This window comes from Crocodylus porosus, unplaced genomic scaffold (genome assembly GCF_001723895.1).
Source record: "Crocodylus porosus isolate Cpor-Errol unplaced genomic scaffold, CroPor_comp1, whole genome shotgun sequence".
Lineage (NCBI taxonomy): Eukaryota > Metazoa > Chordata > Crocodylia > Crocodylidae > Crocodylus > Crocodylus porosus.
Window position 1 is genome coordinate 14,791,319 of NW_017728923.1, and position 12,012 is coordinate 14,803,330.

General features: G+C 41.9%; 1 long non-coding RNA gene across 1 annotated transcript; it reads right to left on the reverse strand.

The window, feature by feature from the left end:
* Nucleotides 1-3,972: 3,972 nt before the first annotated feature.
* On the reverse strand, nt 3,973-11,201 carry LOC109313495. Its single transcript, XR_002102065.1, has 3 exons — nt 10,681-11,201; nt 9,698-9,887; nt 3,973-8,322 (listed from the first exon to the last, which is right to left on the reverse strand). It is a non-coding gene; the product is annotated as an uncharacterized LOC109313495 (long non-coding RNA).
* Between the last annotated feature and the right edge of the window lie 811 nt (nt 11,202-12,012).

Below are 12,012 nucleotides of genomic sequence, written 5' to 3' on the forward strand. Positions count from 1 at the left end.
AACCTTTACACCACAAGCAGGTAACAAAAAAACCTAACAAAAAGATATCTCTAAAGCAAAACTTCTTTGTTCAATAAGTTTGGTCATCTGAAAAACAGAACTTAAAAAAAAGGGGAAAAGAGCTGTTAAACTGTCCAGTCAAATTAAAGCAAACATGATCATGTGCTGTGACTAGATGAGAAACTGGAAAATGAAAACGTGTTTGACAGGTACAATATGAATCACCTTCTGTTTTGTTCGCTGTGTTCATTTGTGATGCTGGACGTTCTGCAGGTACAATGTAACTCTGGAAAAGTGGGATTTTGTGCTCCAGACTAGTTATTGTTAAACATAAGATCAAGGTGGTTTCCTTTGAGAAGCATTTGAAAAGAAAGACTTCAAAGTCATCGCCAGAAATATTTGAAAGCAAAAGATTAAATGCCAAGCAACAGGCTTGGAATTCTACTTTAAGAGTGCAGAATTTCATCGAGTTTGAACAACTTGGATAACTTGGTGTCCTTTGTACTTCTAGATCACATGCAACAGCAATTTGTAAAACAGTTTATAAAGTGTTATGGCTGAACAAATAACTGCAAGAAAAGGTAGTTTGAAATGAATGAAACTGGCATTTTGTGAGGTGAAATTACATTTCTCCTACTCTGAATGCCAAGGACCATGCTTTGGCACAGTTTTCCGTTCATGTAAGTAAATGCAGATTGCAGGATCACTCCCCGTAGGCTCCAAAGTAGTCCCAATCAAAGGCAAGTTGAGATTACTCAACTGAGGACCATGTAAAACCCCACAAATGTTACATCACTTGAGAACATGACAGTACACATAAATAATCCTTAGGTGGGAGCATGATCTCACACAATGATTCCCAGGCATTTGGAAGATGAGTATTCACTCCATTCGCTAAAACAATTGTGCCTTCCTTCAACTCCATCCTGTCAGCAAGGCAGTGCACAGGTTTGCACTGCCACCTTTCTGCAGCACCCTGAGTAATCCTAGCTGTCCTCTCATGCTCTGGGTGAAGTTAACCTTCTACTTTACTCAGATAATTGAGAGAAGGCCTGTTGCTGGGATAATGTGCATGAGCAATATTTTAACCTCCTCAGAAAGATGTGGCCAAATCTCAGAATAACCCAACTTAAAATGAATGCTGCAGAATAACATACTTATCCCACAATTATAGCACTCCCCCCTGGTTCTGTTACATTGTTCAGTGTACTCAGTTCTGGCTTTAGAAAAACTTGAATTTATCTTTTTAATGTGAAAAAACAGGAGGAACCATATAAACCAATATGCAGTGTCCTAGTTAATTCAGTCTTACAGAACAGTGTTTCCAGCTGAATAATATCAGAAAAAAATTGTATTAACTCACTCTGTTCATCTAAGATGGAGAGTTTAAAGAATAATTGGATCCATTTATCATATTTACTTGGATAGAAGATGACCCTGATTATAAGATGACCCCTAATATTAGACTCTCTATACAGAAATTTTATAAAGGTGTTATACGTATTTTTCCAGGTATAGAATCTAATTTTGGAGGTTTCCCTTGAATCTTCCCCCTTCCCACTACTACAGCAGGGAAAATGAATTGGAGGGGGGGAGGGGCAGGTTAGCCCTTTGCTCTGCTTCACCCAAGTGATTTCCTCTGGCAGCTTTTAGTCTTCTCTTTATGATCAGACCCTACTCTCCCTAAGCAGATGGAAGTAAGGAGCAAATTTGGAAAAACAACCCTTGAAATTAAACGTGGACTAAAGGAGCATAAGTGCACAGGCACATGGGAGCATGGGGGCATGGATTTGTGGTGCAGTCTTTGTAAGGGAACGAAGAATGTTGTAACTGTAAAAGTGTGTTTTGTGGTCTGTCAAGTGAGCCACAGTGGTCACAAGACAGGCTGGTAGAGGTATAGTTGTATATATACAGAGACAGAGACAGTAAGACAGACAGAGAGAAAAATTAATATTTTTTGCAAAAAAAAAAATTGTGGTAGTTTCCTATCAGCATTTTTGGCACCGGGGAGGATGTTGGAGCTTGCTCCAGCATCTCCAAGTGCTGGCCTGGTATTGCAGTCCCTCCAGGCTGGTGCTCATTCTCCTCTCGGAGAGCATTTGCTACTTTTGGCAGTGATTTAATGATAGAGAATGTATTTAGAGAGATATCCTTGTATAAGATTATAAAACAAGGGACTTTTTTCTCTGTGCTAATGGAGGGGCACACCTTGTCTTGGATTCAAGTAAATACAGTAATGATAATATTATGCATGGACAAATAAATACTACAAGCTCAATTCTGCATATCTTTGCTCATGCATATAATCCTTATGCACATGAATATTCCAACTGATTTTGTGGGAATACTCAAGTTAATAGAGAAGTTTGTGGGATTGATCCAGTTAAGTGAAGGGTTTTTTTTGGAGGGATGAGGTTCTTTTGTGTGTGTGGGGGATGTTTTGCACAGTTCAAAATAAATCAGGATTTGTGAAAATTAAGCTTCTCACAGTAGTATTATCTAACAGTGTTAATTATCTAGGTTTCCCTGTGTAGCTGCTGGTATAATTTTTAAGTAATTCTAGAAAGAATAATGTACAGCCATTTGCCCACGTAACAAGAGAAAGCAACTGAAAATATTACTTGTGTGAACTGTGACCAAGTGCGAGATGGATACTTTTCTATTTTTCTATAGGATTCTTTTCTATTTTTTGAATTGAGCCATTTATCAGTTATATTAACATAAAGGTTATTTTTGCATTATTTGTCTAACTAGGCTCTTAGTTTTGGATTAAACCTGTGTAAAGAAAAACATTATGAATATTAGTGCTCAGGAGAATGTGTTACTCTGCTCCTTAATGTCAAGCAACATCTAAACCTGCACTGAAGTTTTAAATCTAAAATTTCCTATGAAAATATAGAACATTACATTTCAAAGCTAATGCTAATCCTGCAACAATGAGTATGAGGCTATTTTTACATGTATTCTGCTTCACAAGCAAAATATATGCACAGTTAAAATCCATTAAATACCCAAACCAGCTATATTTTAAATACAACATATTATATATTCATTGTAAAAAAAGTAAAGCATAGAATTAAATATATTTAACAATTACATGATAACACTGTATACATTTAATAAAACCCATATAGCTTTTAATCACTTTCTTTCATTGCAAGTTCAGTTGTGAACACCAAATATTTTGGCAAATTGCAATTACACAAGTATGTAGGGGAATTTTATTACACTGAGGATAAGATCCTGAAGCCAATATGAATATAGCTGGAAGGTTTGCAAGGTACTGAGAAAAACACACAAGTAACTAATATATGAAGTAAAATTAAGAGGATGACCAATATAAACATTTGCAAATACAGACAAGCTATATATTGACACACCTAAAAAAATACATAGCAAAATAATAGATAACATTTTAAAATCACTCAGAATATATTAATACTTTCGCATCGTCAATCACCACCACATTAGGAATATTTATTAAACAGGAAATATGACAGTGATTTTAGTAATGTGTAATAGATTTCCACACAACTAGTGTAAGACAAACATCAGACTTATTGATATGTTTATATGAGTGCAATGAGCATATTTTGCCATTAATATTTGAACATAAAGCTTAATTTTCTTTTTGTGGGGCAGATGTTTTTGGCTCAACAATCTCAGAGTTGTTTCAAGAAGTACAGTTTCTTATTAACCCCCAGGAGAATGCCCTACTTATTCTGTAATTTAATTATACAAGAGAGCCGTCAGTAATCCCAACATAGCAAATCTCTCTTAAAGTTTTTATGCCTATTATAAAAGTTTCTAATCAGGAGGACCAAAAATGTTTGCCTTGATTTCATTAGAATGATGGGAATACATTTTAGTAATTCTAAGTGCTCCTTCATGTGCTTATAATTTACAAGGTTTGTTAATTGTGCAGGTAGGGCCCCCATAAAGTACTGTATTAAACTGAAAACCTGAAACAAATGTGACCATGGTATTTTATTTCAGAAAGTTGTTATAAATACTGTGTAGCAATTACATGTGGGCAAATAAGATTTAAAAGATTCAAAGCAAACAAACAAACAGCTCAACAGATTTGAGTCAGTAATTTGCCCGAGTCTGAAATTCAGCTTGAGGTCTTCAGAGAGTCCAATATAAGAAAAGCAGTCATCCAGCATGTGCTCTCCAAGGTCCACAGCATCACTGGTATATAGTTGGTTGTCTTGGATGCCCCAGCATGCCTTAGCAACTGTCTTGGCACAGTGGATCCCACCTTACCTGAATCTTTTAAACCAGCTGTTAGGGGCAGCATAGGAGCCCAGAACCAGCCTGGAGATGACATGGAGATCCTGGTAGAGACAGCAATGAACTGACCAGGGTTAAGTTGATCTAAATGCCTAATCATGCACCCACTGTTGTCAGCTGAATGGGGAGTACATAGGACTGTCCAAATAAGACTTCTACTGTACATCTGGCAATGAGATAGATACTATATATCCTTGTGCAGTGGAAGGGGTGGTATCTACTGTACCCTGGTGGTCAGTTTGTTGACTTGAATTCTGACACAGATGTTATATGGAAGAATGTTAGCTAGGTCTGGCTATCACACAAGGAGCTTCAATGCTATTCTGGTAACTGTCGTAGTGTGATGCAGCTGTGTCAACTAGACCAGCGGAGTGGGACATGCCATTCACCAAACGAGTAACAGAATACAAGCCCCAAACTATGCAGCATTTAGGTCCCAGTTCTCTATGTATGTACAGCACTGTAAACACTGCACAATGGATGACATCCATGTTGGGCTCACTGCTTTAAAAGTCACAAGACAGATTACTGCTGTGCAGTGTATATTTGAGGCAAAAGTTAGGTAAATTGATAGGACAGAGGCTGAGCATCACACATTTGAACATTTGTTCATGTAGAAGAAAGTAAAGATCAATATTTTACGTCAGTAATATAAAACATGGAAGAATTTTGCAAGTGATCCTTACCCATGCAAATCATCTATAGAAGCATAAAGGAGCCAGTCATTACCAGAACAAGATGTTTGCTTTTCCAAAGTCTGTTGTCTAACTAATATACTTACAACATTCAAAGTTAACACTATTTCATACAGGAATTGCTGAAGAACTGAGGCTCCTTTTGTGTCATGGTGGTTTACTGATTAACTTGGCAAAAGCACCTGACAGCTAAGAATATGCACTCCTTTCAGAGCAGAAGTCATATGTAGCATAATAAGACTGGGAGTGCAGTGTGCACCATGACACAAATTATATGATGACCCAGTCCAAGCTGGTACAGACAATAGCAATGAGACCACAATCTTAGAGGCAAAGCATGAACCAAGCAGTTAATGCGTCTTGCTATGGCTTCAGTACGGTGAGTTTGGGTCCTGTTCTGGACTCAGGCCAAGACTGTCACAAGGCAAACCAATTGTAAATGGAGACCTGGACTTTCAGGCTAGGATATTAATGTGCTAAATGTGATGCTAATTACATCATTTCAATGAGTGATTAATGAGAGTAATGACACTAGCTTGATGGGTCATTCAGTTAAGGCGGACCTTTGATTTTTTTTTGATTTTTTTTTTGGATTGACTTCACATATTCCAGAACATAAGAGCATGAGCACAAACAAATCCAGAAGTAACAGCCCAGGAGTATTAGGATGGGGAATAGATTGCACATATGCAGTCCTGTCACAGTTCAGCTACTTAAAAATTAAGACAGAGCAGTGAATTTCACTAGCAACTTAGAGAAATTAATTCCCCAAAGGGTTAAGTGAATTACATATGGAAATCCCATGACCATCAGTGTTCCAAGTGGAGCTTTGGAACAGATTCTGTACATGGCAAAAATCAATTTTAGAGTGAGGTTTTTTTTTTTACTTGTATTTGTGCAAAGATTCTATTCAGCTGAGCTCCTTTAGGACGGTTCTACCATTTTGTCCAAAAAAATATGGACAGCATATTTCTACTCCTGAGCAGAAACCTTACAAACCAAGAAAACAGGATGCAACAGTAAGCAAACATTTTAACCCCGGGAACAGAAGCACAGACACATTAATTACTACTGAAATACAAAAATGAAAGATTGGAAATTACTAAACCAAAGAGAAACACCTATTTTGTATTCTAGGTACTGCTACTTACAAGTAAAGTATATTTAAGTCATCACAATCCTGCATCAGCCACTGGAGGACTAGGGATTCTTTCCATCCCCCATATCTATTTTTTAATGAACTTGGAGAGGCTGATAGCTTTTAAGTGCATGTGTGTGGTCATGTGTGTTAACATATGCAACAACATGAGAAGTCCTGAAAATTATGTGCATTTTATAAAGACTCCATACCCACATAAATAACTTTAAAGTATGCAATAGTAACTGTGACCTAGTCATCACATCTCTCTTTTTTATTTAAGGTGCTAACATCTATCATGATGAACTCAATGCATCAATTAGGATGTCAGGCCTTTTACAGAACATCCACTATAATTCAGCATGTATTAGCTGGACCATTATGTGAGAGCATCAGTTGTGACTAGAAAGGTCATTCAAAACACTGAGATTGAAATGACACCTTCAGTTTAACTTGATGATAAATAGTGAAAAATGCCTTTAGTCCCTGTTAATAAAAGATGGAAATGGAGATGATTCAAAGTGCAGAAGCATTCCTGATTCATTTGTCATAACCAATGAATTATGTCATCTCTCCTTCTATTTTTCAATTGTAGCAGAGAATTCTTATATACCCAATAGGATATAACCCCTATTTTAATTCAGAAAAGTCATCCATGATGGAATAATAATGATTCCTCATTTTTTGGTAATATTTGTGCTTTGATAAAAAGTTTTAGGACTTGATGTGCTGAAAGATAATGCGCCTCTGAAAAGCTAAGTGACTCTCCAGTCAGTAAATGCCTTGTTGAATTATCCTCGCTTCTATACATCAAGTGACAAACAAGGTTCTTTAAGAGCTCTTCCACATCAACAAGAAATTGTTTTACCCATCATTCTGAAAAGAAGGTGTGTGTGGCAGAGGGCTTAATCGTGCAAAGTGCCAAGGTGGAGCACTGAGTATTCTGTAAGACTTTGCCTACAAGTGTCCCCAAAGTTTAAAAAAAAAAGAAAAATGCTGCAGGCAAGTGTGCTGCATGTAATTATATTTTTGTCTGCCATTCAACTGTGGATTATGCAGAAAAACTATTTTCCTTACAAACACCAGTTCATATTATTAGCTAGAATATATAGACAAGCCAACTGCACACCTTAACTTCATGCTGACTTTATGGGGATTTAACAGTAACATATGGTTTCTCACCAAATAGCTATAACAAAAATAAATATCTGTTTAGCATGCAAGACTGCTGTCACCCACACTAGGCTACAAACAGAAAAATCAAGTCTAACCTAAATGTCTGTGCTCTTATAAAACCTCTAAGTCCTACTACTCAAATTCATTCAAGTGCAATACATGTGATCTCCGAGTGCTGCACTTGTTTCTGAAGTGTGCTAACAACATTAAACATTTTTCTTCATGATGCAAAGTAGGGCAAAATATTTTACTGGCATAAGTAGTCTTAAAAAGCCAATTGTCATATAATCTTACATGCAAATCACATGCAGTACCTCTAGGATGATGAAAATTCAATTTGGCAGTAAAGCAATATTCACCAAAATAACTTTCATTCTGGAAAAATATAAATGTTATTGACACGATGCAGAGAAATCTTTTAGCGTATACAATAATTCAGTAGGAAGCTGCTCCGTATAGTTTTTGCTTTTAAGCAGCACAATAAAAGCCATTAGAGGCATTCTCCTTTGAACTGTTTGCAGTGCACATGTAATGTAGGTAATATGCAGCAACATTATGTTAATGCAACAAAAGCTTCAAAACAATAACTTTTCCTACCTTGTCTGCCATTATCATGGAGGACCCACCATGAATTCCGAGAATCGGAATAAAGGTCTGAGATGAAATAAAATCCAAAATCTGGGCTATCGCCTCCTGATCAGTATCATCTCCAAAAACCACCCCATGGATCTTGGTGCCTGACATCAAGTCACATACATGTGTTATAATGCTTTTAGGGTCAGTCTGGTTCACCAGAAGGGTCACTACATTGACATCAATGGCCAGGTCTGCTGACATTTCCCTGGTCCAGAGAGCTCGGACGTCTCTCTCCGTGATATACTTCGTCCTTCCCAGAATCACTGCAATGTTCAGGATGGGATAACTTTTCTCTGCTCCGCAAACAAGATCCAATTGCACCAGTAGAGCTTGGAGTACCAGGAGAGCATAGCCAAGTTTCCCCATCTTTGCCAGGTTTATCCCCTGTAGAAGTGATCATATTGTATGAGAGAGAGAAAAAAAAAGCAAAGCACACTTATGTAGTCTCCTACCAGGCTTTTCATGCAAAACATCTGCACCAGGCATCCTTTAGCCATTCCCTTAAATAGGCTGTTTACTGTAACCTTAATATTGACTTCATTTTACCCCCCTCCCCCCCCCAAACAATAGCTCTGCAATGACAGCACTGACTTTTCACGAGGAAGCTGGAAAAGTGCAGCACAAGATCTGGGGAAAGACATACTTACTGCTTCCAATCTAGTTAACATAAGTTAAATAACAATTAGCACGGGACAGACCTGTGTTCTTCTTACACTCTCACCAAAATTTACAACCTCCCCCCCCACAAAAAAAAGCAGGTAAGCAAGTAGGAAGGAGACTCACCTTTCCTTAAAATGCTGCGCACACAGAGAAGTGTGCTGACAACCCACACCCACACGCCCCATCTGTCTGTCTTTGTATCCCAGAATTGTGCATTTTTAGTTTCCAGCCTCTCAGATGGCTGCAACTCATGAATAACGACTTCATTTCTGGAACAGGTTCAGAGACACTACTCCCCACCCCCCGCATTCACTTCAAGTCCTCCACACTGGGGATCTCAGGGAAACGGGCTGTCTGTCACTGGGGTTGGAGGAAAGGTGTGCAGTGAAAACACCTCTGCACTGAAACTGCCTTTTGTGTCCACAGCAGCTCCTTACGGGCTAAAGATGGAGAGGCAGGTGGGCAGGGAGGGGGAAGAAGAGCAGATGATGAGAGTGAGCTGAACATCACCCCCTAAACGCGGGGGAGGGCCCGGGCTCTCTCGCGTCTGTTTTGGCCGGGGATGGCACTGCCCACACACAGCTCGGCTGCGAGGCGTCATGCAGCAAACGCCAGCAGCGCTGCCCGAGCTGTTCAGGTCTCTCCCCCTGCTCCTGCTGCCCACCCGGTCTCCAGCGTGCCTCGGGATCGGGCCCCTCGCCTGCCGCTGGCTACCAGCCAGCCCCGGCTCCTGCCCCTGCCCGGGGATGGGAAGCAACACGGGGCTTTCCGAGGCAGCTCCCTACTCCCGCAGGTTTAGAGAGAAATCACCCCAGCCCCCAGCAGCTCTGGAGCTGGTTCCTCCGCCCCCGGCGTCGGGAACGAGGGGCATTTCTGACATGCGACCTGGCTGCGCCTCACGAGCCGCGCCGCACGGGGAAGCGCGCCCGGCGGCCGTGACAGTTGTAGGCGCGCGCAGCCCGGGCGGGAGGCTCGGGCTACTACGTAGAAGCGCCGCACAGAATCCCCTCCATTCATCGCGGCGGCCAAGCGAAGGGCAACAGCGCCCCCCGGTGGTCTCGCAGCGCCCGCCCTCGCGACACAAACTTTTCCAACGCACCAGAAATGTCACACAAGGGAGTTGCTGCTGCTTGGCATGTTGCAAACTTTGGCATCTCGCAGTCCTCAACTCCACGGGTTAGAGGGTGCCGCCATCCTCCTTCCCAAACGCACGATGCTGGCTGCAGCTTGCAGTCCTCATCGCCTCCAAGGGGGGCAGCTATGCGAGCAGGAGGATATGGAAAGGGGGTCTGCAAAACGAAGGGAAGGAGAAGGGTTAAAGGGGTTGCAGGAACTGGGGAGAAAAGAAGATGGAGGTCACCCATGAGTCGGACTGAACCCCAAACCCTGGTGGACGTGCCGGAGGTGTCACGCCAATAAAGTTGGTGTTTCATTTTACGGAAAAATAAATTGCAGATCGTCACCAACACAAGTCGGAGTGTGGGCAGCTTCCTTGAAAATCCTCTCCCTCCTCCCCAGGCAGGTTGGGGGGGAAAATCCTGTGCTAGTAACATTGTGGTTGCTTCCCATGGCAATGCATGGCGTTGAGCTAGAAGGGGATGAGGCATCCGACCTGGAATGAATAGCTGGGAGCAAAACTAATTCAGATGATCAAGGGCACGAGTTTTCGTGACAGGTTCAAAACAGGCATAATCTAGAAAACAGCTCTATCAGTAAGGGGAATAGCTCTTTTTTGATCTCGTAGAGGAGCAGCCCGGTAACCAGACTGGGCGAGATACAGACGAAGCAATTACTCCAGGAAAAGCGGTGTTTGCTTTGATTTCTCAGCTATCAGCTCCAGAAGAAAAACAAGAAAATGACTGATACTTCCTAAAGTACCCATAGCTCAGTGTAGAATGGTGGCACGTTTGGCAAATACAAAGCAGCATTAGCTATAAGCTTCATGACTAGAAACTAGAAACTAAAACCCAGGATTTAGAGAGAGAGAGGCTGCAACATTTCCATAAACGTATGCATGCCATTCAGAGCCCATTTGCAGCTACTAACAGCACATTAGAGCTAGCTAGAAAGGGAAATACTTACTGCATTCTCCCTCCACATAGTTCCAGTCTTAAGATCCTCCAAGTCATTTCAGTAGATTCCTCTGCAAACAACGAAGTGGAAAATAGACCTCTTAATCCCTTGATTTCATCCTGCAACTTCTTCCCACTGCAGTAAAGACAAGCCCAGCAGCTCTTTATCGCTTAAAATCCCCCATGATCAAGTTTTAGCAATGCCATTGCCATTGAGATTTGCTCTGTACTCTTGGCAGGAGGCGTTCAAGCATCTTCATTTTTTTTTTAAAGGCAATTGTAATCTTGCTGCAGCAGGGCTCCAGGATAGCGGGCTTACAGCCTCAGTATTCCTCTCGGTTCTTGGAAACGGAGGGGCTTGTCAGCATCACGTCCCGAAGGGGGGAGAGGGAATTGCAGTGCCTTGCACAGAGCAGGGATTTTTCCCCTTGCTGGGAAAGCGCGGGTGAGAGTAGCCCTGTCCTGCACGTAAGAGGCAGGGAGCTGCAGTCGGGTTTGGAGCTGCATGCACAGTCTAGTAATCCACGCTGCAAGCAGCAAAGCTTTTCAGCAATGCCAGGCAGGGTCCTTTCTCTGCCCACCCGCCTCCTCCCACTCACACTGTGGGGGATGGGATGGGATGGGATGGGGTGGGGTGGGGGCCGGAGGGTAACTGGAATAGGGAATTAATCCGAGAGAATCTGACTACATGGAAAGAAAGCAAGACAAGTATTTTAGTGGTGACATTGAATTCATAGGTGTCCCCTGCTTCCTGCCACATGCTCCCATCTTCCTCCTACAAACAGCAGGGCGGCTGGATCTGGGCATTCCCAGTCCAAGCTCCTGGGTTGCTGGGGAGGTAAAACCAGTTCTGCTCTGGGCGCTGCAAGAGCAACTCTCCCATCAGCAGCACCAAGGGCTGGGCTGGCAGTAGGGATCCCTGCCCTGGGCCATCATTCCTTTGGATCCAGGCCAGAGTGGAGATCACAAGACCTTTGTGCCTCTACCATGTGAGCTCTGGGGAAGTAAAAGCAACAATTTTGAGGGTGAAGCCAGTTCTGAAAGCGTGAGACCCAGGTCTTGGGGATGATGAAAAGCACAGCACCTAGTCCCCTTCCTCCCTAGTCTTTTAGAACAGTTTAAGGAACCATGCCCATTTCTCTCCCCTTCCATCCATCTACAGTCCTGCAGACACTGAGGACAAACCAGTACTGTACTGAAGGTCCTGGCAGCCCTGGGTGAACTTTTAGTACTGGGCCCCCCCTTAACCAGAGATACTTTTAATAATAATCAGACAATGAATGGGGGACAAAAACCATTTTCCGGCCCCCTTTCTGTCTGGGTTGGATTGCCAACTCTGACT